The 13,945-nt window shown below is 40.6% G+C and overlaps 1 pseudogene; it reads left to right on the plus strand.

Moving 5' to 3' along the window:
* The first annotated feature begins 5,352 nt into the window (after nt 1-5,352).
* Nucleotides 5,353-7,672, plus strand: LOC140069517 (cytochrome P450 1B1 pseudogene; annotated as a pseudogene).
* Nucleotides 7,673-13,945: the final 6,273 nt, after the last annotated feature.

A 13,945-nucleotide genomic window follows, 5' to 3' on the forward strand; every position in this document is an offset into this window, starting at 1 on the left:
TAGTGACAGGTTCCTTTTAACTACCGGCCATCCTACAAAAAAACAAACCCTTGCAAAACTCTGCTATGAGAAACATTATACGTTGTGGATCTTGGAAATGAGCTCTGCTGCATATATTTTATTGTACAAAAGTATTTTATTGTAGTATTTATAGGAGGGTCCATTATACTATAGAGTCCTATGGATTGTGGGATAAAGGGATTCGGCAATTAAATAGATATTTTTTTTACTTTGGATTTAGAGGGATAAATGTACGAGAATGGAGGCACGAGGTATAGCGGTCACACTATGGTGCAATGTTTAAGCACATATTTTTGTTACTTCCATGCAAATTTTTCTATTAATTCAATACAAATGGTTTTAATAAATTCCATGGGTTCAAGACCCCCAGCAAAGTGTCTCTATAGTTCCTCTACACAGTGGGTGGGCAGGACCCCAGTGCAGGGAGACACTGAATCATCACATCACGGGCAAACACAGCATGCCAACAATGGTGGACCACTAACCAACATAAGGCTGATCCAACCAAATCCATAGATAGAAGGATAGATTAGGGAATCCCACCTGGGGTTAAGGAGGGTAACTAAAAGAGGCTGGGCCCCATAGCAGACTTCTGAAAGGGCCCCTATACTCACACACAAATTACAATTACACACATTATAATAATTAAATACATACACACACAGTTCTTCACATTTATGCAATCGTACACACAATTATGCACAGATATATACATTTATTCACTTATGCAAACAGTGTATACACATCTTGCACACACTTTTTAAATATTCTTCTTATACCCACTGACAGTATATACACATCACACATATATAGTGTGTACCATATGTACACACATACAGCAAATGCACACATACATACAATACCATATACTGACATACAGGATATACACACACATATAGTATAACATATACAGCTTATACACATATAGAGCACATATACACCATATACACGTCACATATACACACGGGACATTAATCATAGTCTGTTTTGAGCGTCTTTTAGCGCAAAAATCTGGTCTCTGGTCTCATCTCGTTAAATTGGCGCATTTATGCGCCATTTTCTGGCGCACGGCAAAGTTCGGCACTTAGTGGTTTTGAGTCCCTGCGCCTTATCTGACATAGTGAGAGCCTCCTATACAGATGTTTGCACGGGATCTATCACTAATTTGCGCCTAAAAAGGCGCAAAAATGCACCTACTCTGAGCAGGTGCACTTCCAAAAAACTTCACTTTTCATTACTAAAAACATACATTTTAGGTTCCCAAATGAAGAATAACCTCTATGCAACATGGAAAATACTTCGGAGCAGTTTTAAAATATAAAATTTCTCCAGTAACGTCTTCATCATTGTCTATGGGATCATCTCTGGGAGTGATTATTGCCTTATTGTACAGATCTGAGAATATTATCAGTCTCCATTTCATGTAAATTATAATAAAAAAGGCAAAGACTCATTTCAGCAAGAATTTTTTTTTTTTTCCATCTCTGTAACTTTTAGTCCCTGTTTTTGTGCAGAGATGAAGCCCTGAACGTTCTGTCACATTTTCTAAGTCTCCTTTCATTATTGCTCACAAATGAGATCTAACAATTTGAGACAAATTTGGTGCTAATTTAGGCGCAAATGAATCGGACATGAGACAAATCCAAAGTGCAGACCCACTATGATTAATGTCCCCCACTGTGTATACACCATACACACTCACATAGTAAACACATTACATATGTAGCATATACACACAAAATAACATGTATAATGGTGGACATCCCCCATTTTTTAGTGCGGCAGGCCCTCCTGACACTGCGGGACTCAAAGCAGGTGCTACCGCTATAGATACTCCTCTGCCTGGGGTCCTCTTTGGGGCCAGGCCCATTAATGATAGTCTCGAATTTGGAAATTGTGGATCAGTAAAAGGCTCCAATGTCACTTCTCTTTGTGCTTGCTGTGTATGAAGTCCATATTCATCCTTGCCCTCTATTGTTTTAGCTTCTGACAAAGCACAAATTTTGTTTGAGCCTATGGGAAAGTGAGCACCTCCACAGATGTCCTTAGGTCACATCAAATCTTTAGAGGTCTTCCTGACACAACCAGAAGGCTTTGCTGTGGAGCTGTGTTGCCTGACCCATGTCTTCATCCATGCTAGGATCAACCCAACCCATACTTGATGGCTTTTGAAGTTTCTTGTCATAGTACCACCAAGCCCTACCTTGTCCAACTTGTGGGCACCATAACCTGAAAGTAGTTATGTTCCTGAGAGTTTTGGAAACTTTTAAGGTTTCTTGTTGGAACCTCTTGAAAGATCTGCCCTTGCCCACAGTTGACCTCATCCGCAGAGAGACAGGAGATAGTATATCTACGTATAGTTTTCTCTCTTCATTGTGGTGGTGGATAGGAAAAAGTGACCCACTAGACACAAGACCCCGATGTTCCATCACACGCTCTGCAGGAGAAAATCACCTGGAGGAAATCATGAGGCCAAGCTAATGGTCAACCAAATTGTTCTCCTCAATACCTCTAAGTCATCCTACCCTCCAGAGCCCCAAGGATGATGGATTACTAATGTCTCTGAATCTGTAAAGTCAGGGTTTCTCTACATCTCTGCATTGTCTATAGCTTCTGTGTTCCCATACACTGGGGTCGGGAAGTAAGAGTTCTCCGTACCGAGACTGCCAATTAAGGCCACCATGTTGGCGTGTGGAGTCTTATAGCCATGGAAGCTCCACTAGGAGGATTCTGGGAAAATATGCAAAGTTTTCCAAGATGGGATAAGGAAAACCACGCCTTTTTTAGCTACCGTGTGAGGCCACTGATTTAGGCTACATTCAGACGATGTATGCCTGTCGTACCGTAGTGGGCATACATTGGCGCTGCGGAGCAGGGGATGAGCGCAGCTCACCCCCGCCCCTCTCCATAGGCATATACAGCGCACAGCGCCGTATCACGTAGGGCTGTGGTGGTGGACCTATGGCACAGGTGCCAGACGTGGCACTCAGAGTGCTCTCTGTGGGCATTCAAGCTCAGCACAAAGGCAAGATTTACTAATCTCTGTGCTATTTTAACCCTTTCATCTCCAAGGAAGTATCTCATATGTCCTCAGAGGTTGGCACCTCAGTAGCCAAGCATGTATGAAATTGATCCTGGATTATAGGATCCGTAACTTTGGATCCCTGGCACCTATAATCTCTTGGCAGCTTGGGACTGAAGGAAAAGCAAGAAGGTTTGCAGAAGACTGGATTATCTCTGAAGGTCCTTCTGCAAGCCCCACGAGTCTTCCTGTACTGTGGGACCCTGGAGAGAAGCTACAGTGATAATCTAGATTTGCTCTCCTGCTTTCAATTGTATCGGTTTCCTCGGGAGGCAGGTATGATTGAAAGTTGTGGGAGAACAGTTCAAGAAATAAATAAATTACTACTTTTATTGGCACTCTATAATAAATGACTGGGTTTTGGTTGTAGTCTGGGCACTCGGTCTCTAAAAGGTTCGCCATCACTGACGTAGAGCGATAGGACATGTCCGATCTTTCTACGGGCTACGGAGCGGTACCGCTCCCGTACAGTGCCGTGAGCCCATAGAAGTGTATGGGGGCCGTATATCGGCCGTATATACGTCCCCCATACATGTGTGTGAATGCAGCTTAAGTCATATTTTCTATGGTCACTTTTCTCATTCTGTCGATCCTCCACTCTGGGTCCAGTAATTAGAGCGCACCATTAGGAATATATCTTTCTCTAATCAGGATGACGCATGAGATCTGTCAAGACCCGGGGTAAGGAGTGTTAGATCTGGAGGCAAAAGGAAATCTGCTGGATTGTTATTGTAGCTAAAAGGCGGATTGTGCGTGACTTCTATAATCAGAGAACACTAAGGGGTCTGCACGCAGCGCCAACCTGCACCAGTATCTGTTATATATCTAATTATCTATTATATCTAATGCTCTACCTATAATTAATCTAATAATAACTGACTGATCCGTGTCAGATGTTTATCTATTAGTAATTCTAATTTATCTGTCAAGTATCTATTTGTTTTATTCATCTATCTAATTGTAAACTATGGGCCAGATGTATCACTTTTCTGTGTGTAATTCTGTTGCGCCAAAATTATCACAAATTACAACCATCTGTGATAATTTAAAGTTTCTGCCTCTTATTAATCACTTTAAGGCTACATTCACACACATGTATGGGGGACGTATATATACGACCGACGTATACACGGCTGATATACGTCCCCCATACACTTCTATGGGCTCACGGCACCGTACGGGAGCAGTATGGTGCGGCACTGTACCGCTCCATAGCCCGTAGAAAGATAGGACATGACATCCTATCTTTCTACGTAATACGGCGCCGTGCGCTGTATATTCCTATAGAGAGGGGCGGGGGTGAGCTGTGCTCATCCCCTGCTCCTTTCCGCAGCGCCGATATATGCCCGCCGTACTACAATGTTAGATTCGGGCAGTTACATGTGATCCTCCTACAAGCTCCTCTCTGCTTTTCTCCTGCACCCCAGCATGAGAATGACCCTCACAGCAGCACCCAGGTGTTTGACAGCCTGCACCCAGTGTCCTCCGCAGCAGGGGCTTCTCCTGGAGGTGATCCCCCATTGCTGATCTTCTGTTGCCCTCCTGTAATTCTGGCCAGTATTCCTCATCAGAGACCAGTGGGTGTCTCTATCTCATATCTATCTATTTATCTGTCTAATATCTATCTCAAATCTATCTATTAATCTGTCTAATATCTATCTCAAATCTATCTATCTATCTATCTCATATCTATCTATTTATCTATCTAAAATCTATCTCATATCAAGAACTTGTTTCAGTATTTATCATCTTTGTTAATTTTTATATATATATTCCATTGTTTTTTATATATATCAACCATTGTTCTATTTATCTATTATCTAACATCTATTTGTATCAAATCCATCTATCTACCTACCTACAGTTACATGGATATCTCTGTATACATCAGACTTTATAAGAAAAAATTGAAAACTAGAGGAAAGTGTGCGGATAGTCAGAATCATGGACATTAGGTAGAGAAGGGCACAGGGTGTATGTACTAGTAGTTGTACATCTAGCAGTTCATACACCCTCTTCCCTTCTGTACCTTATTTCTAGGATTCTGACACTTTCCTGTAGTTTTCTTCTCTACATGTGAGAGTTTGCCTGGAGTTGTGTGCAGAATAGGAGCACAGGACAGTTTGTAGTGCGGAGCTGGAGGGGATGTAGGGTCCACAAGATGGGGAGGAGACAGCTCTACCCACCTCACTCCTACATGCTATAAATATATGGCAGGAGCAGTGCTCTTCATTATGTATAAGAGGAGGACTAGCAAAAAATAGTTGTGGAGAACTCACAAAGAGTCCAGCATCATTTATTATTGACTTCTGAGGAAATGGACTAAGAAAGATCAACTCATTCACATCCAGTGCTAACACAAATTTCCAAGATGACTCCAATGAATGACATAGAAGCAGCTGGACCATGGGAAGACCTGAAGAGCACTGTCCATCCAGCCCTGATGTTCTCCTTTGTGTTTCTCATCTGCCTGGAAGCTTGTTTATGGGTCCGTGGCCATAGACAGAAGAAGAGCCCTCCAGGTCCTTTCCCATGGCCTCTTCTGGGCAATGCCATGCAACTAGGGCAACTGCCTCATCTAACGTTTTGTAAGATGGCTCAGATATATGGAAATGTCTTCAAGATTAAGCTGGGCGCACGTGATATTGTTGTCCTGAATGGAGAGAGAACCATCAGACAAGCTCTGGTGAAGCACAGTGCTGAATTTGCAGGTAGACCCAACTTCTCTTCATTCAAGATTGTGTCTGGGGGCAAGAGCATGGCATTTGGTTCGTACAGTGATTTGTGGAAAGCCCATAAGAAAATTGCCCATTCAACCCTTAGAGCTTTTTCTACTCTTAATACTGAAAGCACCAGGCTCTTTGAGCAACATGTAGCAGCTGAAGTTGAAGACCTCATCCAAGTGTTCCTGCAACTCAGCTCTGGTGGTGAGTACTTTGACCCTTACCACAAATTCACTGTGGCCATTGCCAATGTTATATGTGCATTGTGCTTTGGTAAACGATACAGCCATGATGACCATGAGTTTAAAGCTCTTGTAGGAAGGAATGACAAATTCGGGCAGACTGTGGGTGCTGGTAGCTTGGTGGACGTTCTTCCTTGGCTCCTGTCCTTCCCAAACCCAGTAAGGAGCCTCTATCAAAGTTTTAAAGACTTGAACATTGAGTTTTTTGACTTTGTGAAGGATAAAGTCAGCCAACACCGAGAGACCTATAACCCTGAGGTCACCAGAGATATGAGTGATGCTTTTATTGGGATCATTGACCATGGGGTCGGAGCAGGAGAGGTTCTCGGCAAGGAATATGTGGAAGGTACTGTCACAGATTTGTTGGGTGCTGGTCAGGACACTAACTCTACTGCCTTGACCTGGGTGATTCTTCTACTCATCAAGTATCCCCAGGTACAGAAGAAGCTGCAGGAGGAGATAGACAGGGTGGTGGGACTGGACAGGATACCCACTTCTGAAGATAGAGCCAGGCTCCCATATGTCCAAGCTTTTATCTATGAAGTCTTTCGCTTCAGTAGCTTTGTTCCATTGACCATTCCACACTCTACCACCAGTGATGTCATCATTGATGGCTTCTACATCCCAAGAGACACTATCATCTTTGTCAACCAGTGGTCAGTCAACCATGATGTGGATAAATGGACAAATCCTGACCAGTTCCAGCCTGAGAGGTTCTTGGATGAGAATGGCCAGCTCAACAAAGACCTCATCTATGGAGTGATGATATTTTCAGTGGGGAGAAGGAGATGTATTGGAGAACAGCTTTCCATGCTGCAGCTTTTCCTGTTCACCTCTATTCTCCTACATCAGTGTTCGTTCCATTCAGACCCCAAAGAGGTGCTGACGATGGACTGCATCAGTGGCCTGGCCCTCAAGCCTCAGCCCTATGGTGTATCTGTGAAAGCCAGGAGACTGGCCACAAGTAAAACACTTGACTGAGCCAGCACATTATCCTAAGATACAACCATCACGCATGGCAGCTGAAGATCCTAAGGAGAACTGCTCCTGCACTATGGGCTCCAGAAGAATGGGCAAAACCAATGCTGACCTTCTGGAGGGACTACAAGTATCAGCATCTTCTCAGTACTATGGAAGGAAAACTGTGCTGAATCATGTAGGATCCAGACATTATCCTATAGACCTGTGCATCATAAAGGACACAGTACAATGGCACCTGCTGATCTCCCTGCTGATTCCTTCTGGACTCTCCAGGTTATGCTTAAGGAGCCGGGGGACCAATTGTAGATCTATATATTTCACTGTATGTGTGGTTACATCTACTCATTTTGTTACTTTTGTCTAAATGTATGTTTATTAAATGCTTACCCAATATCTATCTATACAAATATATGTAATACATCCTTAACATATATCATTTCAGATTATCTATTGATCTGTCTCCTATCTATCCATCCCATAGACATCTCTATTTTTCACATCTATCTCATAGCGATCTCTATATCCTATTTATATCTCTATTTCATATATATTTCTCTATCTTATATCTATCTATTTAAATCATATCTTTCACTCTTTCCAATCTATTTCTCAATCTATCTATCTATCTATCTATCTATCTATCTATCTATCTATCTATCTATCTATCTATCTATATCCTATCTATGTATCTATCCCATATTTATCTATGTATCTATCCCATATCTATCTATCTATCTATCTATCTATCTATCTATCTATCTATCTATCCCATATCTATCTATCTATATCATATCTTTCACTCTTCCCAATCTATTTCTCTTTCTCATCTAATACTTTTTAAATTTCTATCGATCTTACTATCTATTATCTCATATCTAAAAAAAAAATCTTTATACAATTACAGTACATCTATGTTTAGGGAAAAAGAAAAAAATCTATTATAAGGGGACATTTATCATTTACCAAATGAGTCTGAGGTAAAACTGTTCTAGTTGTCCATGGCAGCCAATCAGAGCTCAGCTTTCATTTTCCCACAGCTGTTTATAAAATTAAAGTTGAACTCTGATTGGTTTCCATGGGAAACCAGTTTTACCTCAGAAACTTCTGATAAATCTCACCCTATTTATTTCTTATTTTCTTCCCCCATTAACAGCATGTGGCTTCTAAGAGAATATACAACATATGATCTATCTGTCTATGTATCTATCTATCTCCTTTCTATCCATCCCATAGTTCTCTATTTTTTATATCTATCTCTCTTTCCTATCTATTTCTCTCTCTCATCTAATACTTTACTAATATCTATCATCTATCTATTATCTATGTTTGGGTAAAATGAAATCTATGTTCTATTGACTTCTCAGAAGATATACAGCATATCAGCATATAGGAAATACATCCAGTGCCATCATTACTAATTATACCATATATCAGTGGTGGCGAACCTATGGAATGGGTGACAGAGGTGGCACTCAGAGCCCTCTCTGTAGGCACCCGAGCCATCCACCCAGGACAGAGTTCACCAGCAGGGGCGTAACTTGAGGGGGTGCAGAGGTTGCGGTCACACCCGGGCCCAGGAGGTTTAGGGGGCCCTTATGGTGTCACTTTCCCATATGAGAAGACTATTACTATAAACCATACATTATAGTCGGGGGCCTGGCACATACTTCGCACCAGGGCCCATCAGCTTCTAGTTACGCCACTGTTCACCAGATAGGACTCAAATGATCTTCCTGTAATCCCAGGCGACAAAAGATATGCTGCTCTCAGCGTTACTTTAAAGCGACACATCCTTTGCTGCTTGGGACTGCAGGAAGAATGAGAAGATGTGGAAAAGTCTTCTTGCTCGCCCCATGTTTCTTCCTGTACAGGGGAATTCTGGAGAGAAGGTACAATGATAGTCCAAATTTGCCCTTCTTTCAACTGTATTGATGTCCTTAAGAGACAGATACGATTGGAAGTTGTGACAGAAAAGGTAGCAATAACTTCCTGCTTAAAATGCTTTGTTAGCACTTTGCGATAAATAAGTTGTAGAATGGACACTCAGTCACTAAAAGGATCTCCATCACTGCCTTAAATTAGACGGACTGTATAATACACGCATGGAAACTAGAGACAAGTACATCTGGGCAGATCTATCTTTTTATTTGCATTTTCCTTTATTTCCTTTTTGAATTTTTTTTTTCTTGCGATTTCACTGAATCTCGCCCTGCACTGGTTTTCCTGATTTGTACCAAATTCATCTTTTAACATGTCGGCGCATGATTTATCACTGATTTGCACTTAAAAAGTTGCAAAAAAAATGTGCAAATACTGTCCAGTCCCGACAAGGCATAAGTACTGTAACGGTTTTGTCTAGGTTGCGTTAAATATTGCGCAACATTTCTGAATTTCAGATGTAACTAAAAGGAAAACTACCCATAGATAAATCAAATAGCAGAACTGCTTAAAAAAACATCTTCCCTATTATATTCAGCAAATGGGGACATCATTACACCAATATATAAAGTGACACTAAAGAATCTATAAATACACAAATATCTCTCATTTTTTTTTTTTTTTTTTTTTTTTTTTAGATACCATCAATCTATGTATCTAATATCTCTATACATTGAATTATTTATAACGGATAACGGATCCCTGCCTAAACGGAACATAACATTTACATTGATGTCAATGAGATTTTTTATTGATACGTTAAACCTCCATTAATCTTCCATTCTTCTCTTTTTTAACGGACGGAAGAAACTGTAGTGTGAATTTAGCCTAATATTACAGTATGTGTAAAGCAGCACAGTATCCACTATACTCCTTAATGGAAAGGTGTTTTAATATCAAATAAAGAGAAAAGAGAGGAAATGCTGTTAATTGTCCAGATGAAATATTAGAACTTTAATAATTCTCTCTCATCTATCTACCTCCTAACTTCTATCCATCGCCTATCTGTCATCTAATCTCTTCCATTTCATATCTGTCATCTCCAGTTTATCTTCTATCAAATATATATCTGTATTTTTCTCTCATATACGGTGTATCTTCTAATGATTTTCCAAAAATTCCATATCTCACTAATTAGAAGAGATAATGGATGCACTGATGCGTACATAATACATTATACAGTATAATGTATATATATATATATATACATTATACAGTATAATGTATATATATATACTATATATATATATTATATATATAGTATATAGTTCTTACTGCAGTAGTAAATGACTCCCAAATCTGAGATGATTTCTCCTGTCACTGCATACAAAACAATTACATAGAATTGTTATCCTGTTTATTACACCGTATTTTATGTGTATTCAGTCATTTTTTTGGTTTTTGTTCTGGAAATTATTAGATTATTTTAAAAGATTTATTTTTAAACATTTAAAATTTCGTAAAAAAAAAAATGTTACAATTATTGTAAATAAAACATTTATTAGTTGGTATCAGACGAGTAATAAATACGTTTTAACCCATAAATTATATATTAATAAATTATCTAATTATATAATGGGCTTGAGAACATTTTTCAAAAACACGATTACGTGCACAGAGATTATGAAATATTCTTCAGAACTGTCCAATGGCTTTTTTTTTTTAAGATGGATTTTCTTAAAGGAAACCTGAGATGTATCCGCTGGACGCATCTGCTCTGCTTTCTCCCCTTTCAGCCATTGTTGATTGACAAGTCCCTCTCTGTATACAGGAGGAGAGTGGTCAGTCAAGCTGAGGAAGGAAGCCCCCCCCTGTTGACCCAACTCCCAGTACTCAAATCTTTTTAAAATTATTTTTTATCCTTGTTGTAAGGTAGTCCTGTCAGAAGCACAATAAAACTGGTGACAGGTTCCCTTTAAATGAAGTTTCATAAATGCCAACTAAAAAAGGGAAACCTCTCATAGAAACCTCTCCCGGAAGAGTGGGAACATTTCCCTGGTGGATGTCCTTAGACATTTGATACGTGACATGGGCAATTTATCTACTGAAAAAGGGGCATGAACAGGGTTGGACTGGCCCACCAGAGAATCAGAGGATCCTCCGGTGGGCCCAGAGTCTAATACATTTATAGGCTCCAGAGCCTAGCAAGGGGAAAATCATGATCAATAAACTGATCAATAAAATCCCAGAATACCCCTTTCAACCTTTAAAGATGGCTGCCCAATGCCAAAATGTTTATATATATATTCATATATATAATGAAGATATAAGAGGTGTTCACCGGGTGCCTGTATCAAATTCTAGACGTGACCCCCCTCTAGAACATAGGTGTAAATAAAGCCTAAATTAGAGAAAATTGTCATCTGCTCATGTTCAGATTTATTTTGGATATTTTTCCTCCTGAGTAAATGAAGAGCAATGTGCAATACAGCGACTAATGAGGAGAAGCCATCACCAGGAAGAAATCCTTGTCATACTCCAACCTTCCCGGTGATTGTACGGGATGTGATTCTGACACTTGGCTGCGTGATGAGACACTGACCAGACTGAAGACACAACCATAACAAAGTAATAAGACACTGCAAAAGAGTCACTTTAGGAATCTGCATTATGTAAAAAGAAAAGTAGAAAGTTCTCATTATCACATACATATGTTGTTTAGATGTAACCACTTACCAACAGATTGAGAGCTTCACTAGATTCCTCCTAATCTGTCTGGAGACTGATAGTGCGTCTCACCTTTCAACAAGCTTTCCAGAAATCAGAAGTCTCTGTACATGAGAAATAACACATGTTGTAGCAGCTTCATCAATGCAGTTTGTATTTGTACATTTAGTGTCCTCTCAAAACTGACGGAAAGTGCGGTAGCTGCTGTGACTCACTGCTCCCCTCTCCCCTCTCCATAGAGCTTCCATGACACTTCAATGGAGGGAGGATGATAAGAGGCAAAGTAAGAGGAGAAGGAAGCACTTTCCCCTGATGGGATATATTACAAAGTTATTATACTGCTTACTTTATGGGTGTCAGGTCCTCTTGAAAGTGATGACTACTGCCTAACTCTAGGGAATCTGTCAGCAGTTTTGACCATACTATACCATACTTGGAGATCTGTGTAGCCAAACCTTTGTGTGTGTTGTTAGTAGAGATAGGACTGTGAAAAGTGACGTTATAGTCCAGCTTTGAAGCTCCTGCAAGGGCTCTGGGCGGATCATTTAGCCTGAAGAGCTTTCTGCTCTCTGCACCTTTACTGCTCCACAGTCCTCCTCTCTGGTAGAGTAGTAGTTACATCAGGATTTTGGTTGGATACTTACAGCAGTAACACGGAGCAGAGGGGAGGAAATGTGGAACAGTTCATTGCATAGAGCAGAAAGCTCTTCAGGATGAAGACCTGTCCAGAGCACTTGCTGAAACTACAATCTTGGATTGAAAGTTCACTTTTCACAGTCCTGCTGCTACTTACTACACATGCAAAGGTATTGCTACACCTATCTCCAAGGGCTGTACCCAACACTGTCTGCAGATTATTATGGTGAAAAACCATGCTTTCCTTCGTAGGGGTTCATAGTGATTAGATAAGAAGTCAGTGCGAAATCTGCCCATAGACTATGTCTGATATTGCAGCTATGGCTCACTCAATTGAAGTCTTAAAGGGGTTGTACAGCTATTGTGTCCCATAGAAAGATGCAACTGCATGGCGGGCTGTTAGTTACTGTTGTTGTGAGGGTTTTGCTTTGTGCTTGATGTCAAATTGATAAGAATTCCAGAGGGTCCCATAAAACTCCCTTCACTTCATGTCTAACTGGATTTGTCTCCCAGCGCTCCAGCAACGTCACACCATACTTCATAAAGCTCCTAAAATATGGCTGCAGTCTCAGAAAAGTCAACACACAACAAATTTTCTTTATTAATGTGCACAAAGTCAGAAAGCTGCGAGTGCTGCGAGCTTCACCTGCAAGTCATTAGATATAGTAATCCGTCTGCCGGTATTACTAGAATTTATAGTCATGCCCCTCATAGATCATAGAACAGGAACAAATCCTGGAGAAGAATGGAGCTGCAAAGGGATTAAAGGGATGATCAGAAACTGCTTGGTTCTACTGCGTAGCCTTGGCACAGTCACCATCTTGTGGGCAATAACAGTGATCCATGTTACCATTAGTGACGGAATTGGAGAAACTTCTGATCTTCACCTTATCAGTCAATGTTGACCATATGGTTGACTTGTTGGAACCTAGTCTAACGGTGTGAGGAACAGTCTGCGATAAGGTTATAGTTTTGGTGACCAATGTTCTTTCTCTTCCAAACTTCTGATCTCCACCTTATAAGTCAATGTTGACTTGTTGGAACCTAGTCTTACAGTCTGAGTAGCTTGTATGGTTGGTGCCACCAAATTTGGATGAGGTTTTAGTGTTGGTGACCAATGGGTCTTTCTCTACCAAACCTCTTATCTCCACCTTAGTAGTCAATGTTGTCCACATTGTTGACTTTCTGGAATCTATCTAATGGTGTGAGGAGCTTCTATACTTGGTGCCACAGTTTGGGATGAGGTTTTAATGTTGGTGACCAAAGCTTTTTTTCTTCTTCCAAACTTTGGATTTCCATCATGGTAGTCAACCACATCACCACATTGTTAACTTGTTGGAAACTAGTATAACAGGGCGAGAAGTGCCCCAGTTTGGGATGAGTGTTGGTGACTATTGTTCTCTCTCTTACAATCATATAGTTGTGCTTTTGGGCTACAAAGTTTCACTTTTTTGTCTGTCAATGTTCTCAGAAGCATTGCAGAACATCTAGGACAGTGATGGCAAACCTTTGGCACGGGTGCCAGAGGTGGCACTCAGAGCCCTCTCTGTGGGCACCCAAACCATATACCCAGCACAGAGATTGTCAGGGTCGTAATCGACAATTAACCGGTCCAATCAGTCACCTCAAATCAGATAGAGCGAGCGTGCACGTTT

The sequence above is a fragment of the Engystomops pustulosus genome, chromosome 7 (genome assembly GCF_040894005.1).
Source record: "Engystomops pustulosus chromosome 7, aEngPut4.maternal, whole genome shotgun sequence".
In the NCBI taxonomy this organism is placed as follows: Eukaryota; Metazoa; Chordata; class Amphibia; order Anura; family Leptodactylidae; genus Engystomops; species Engystomops pustulosus.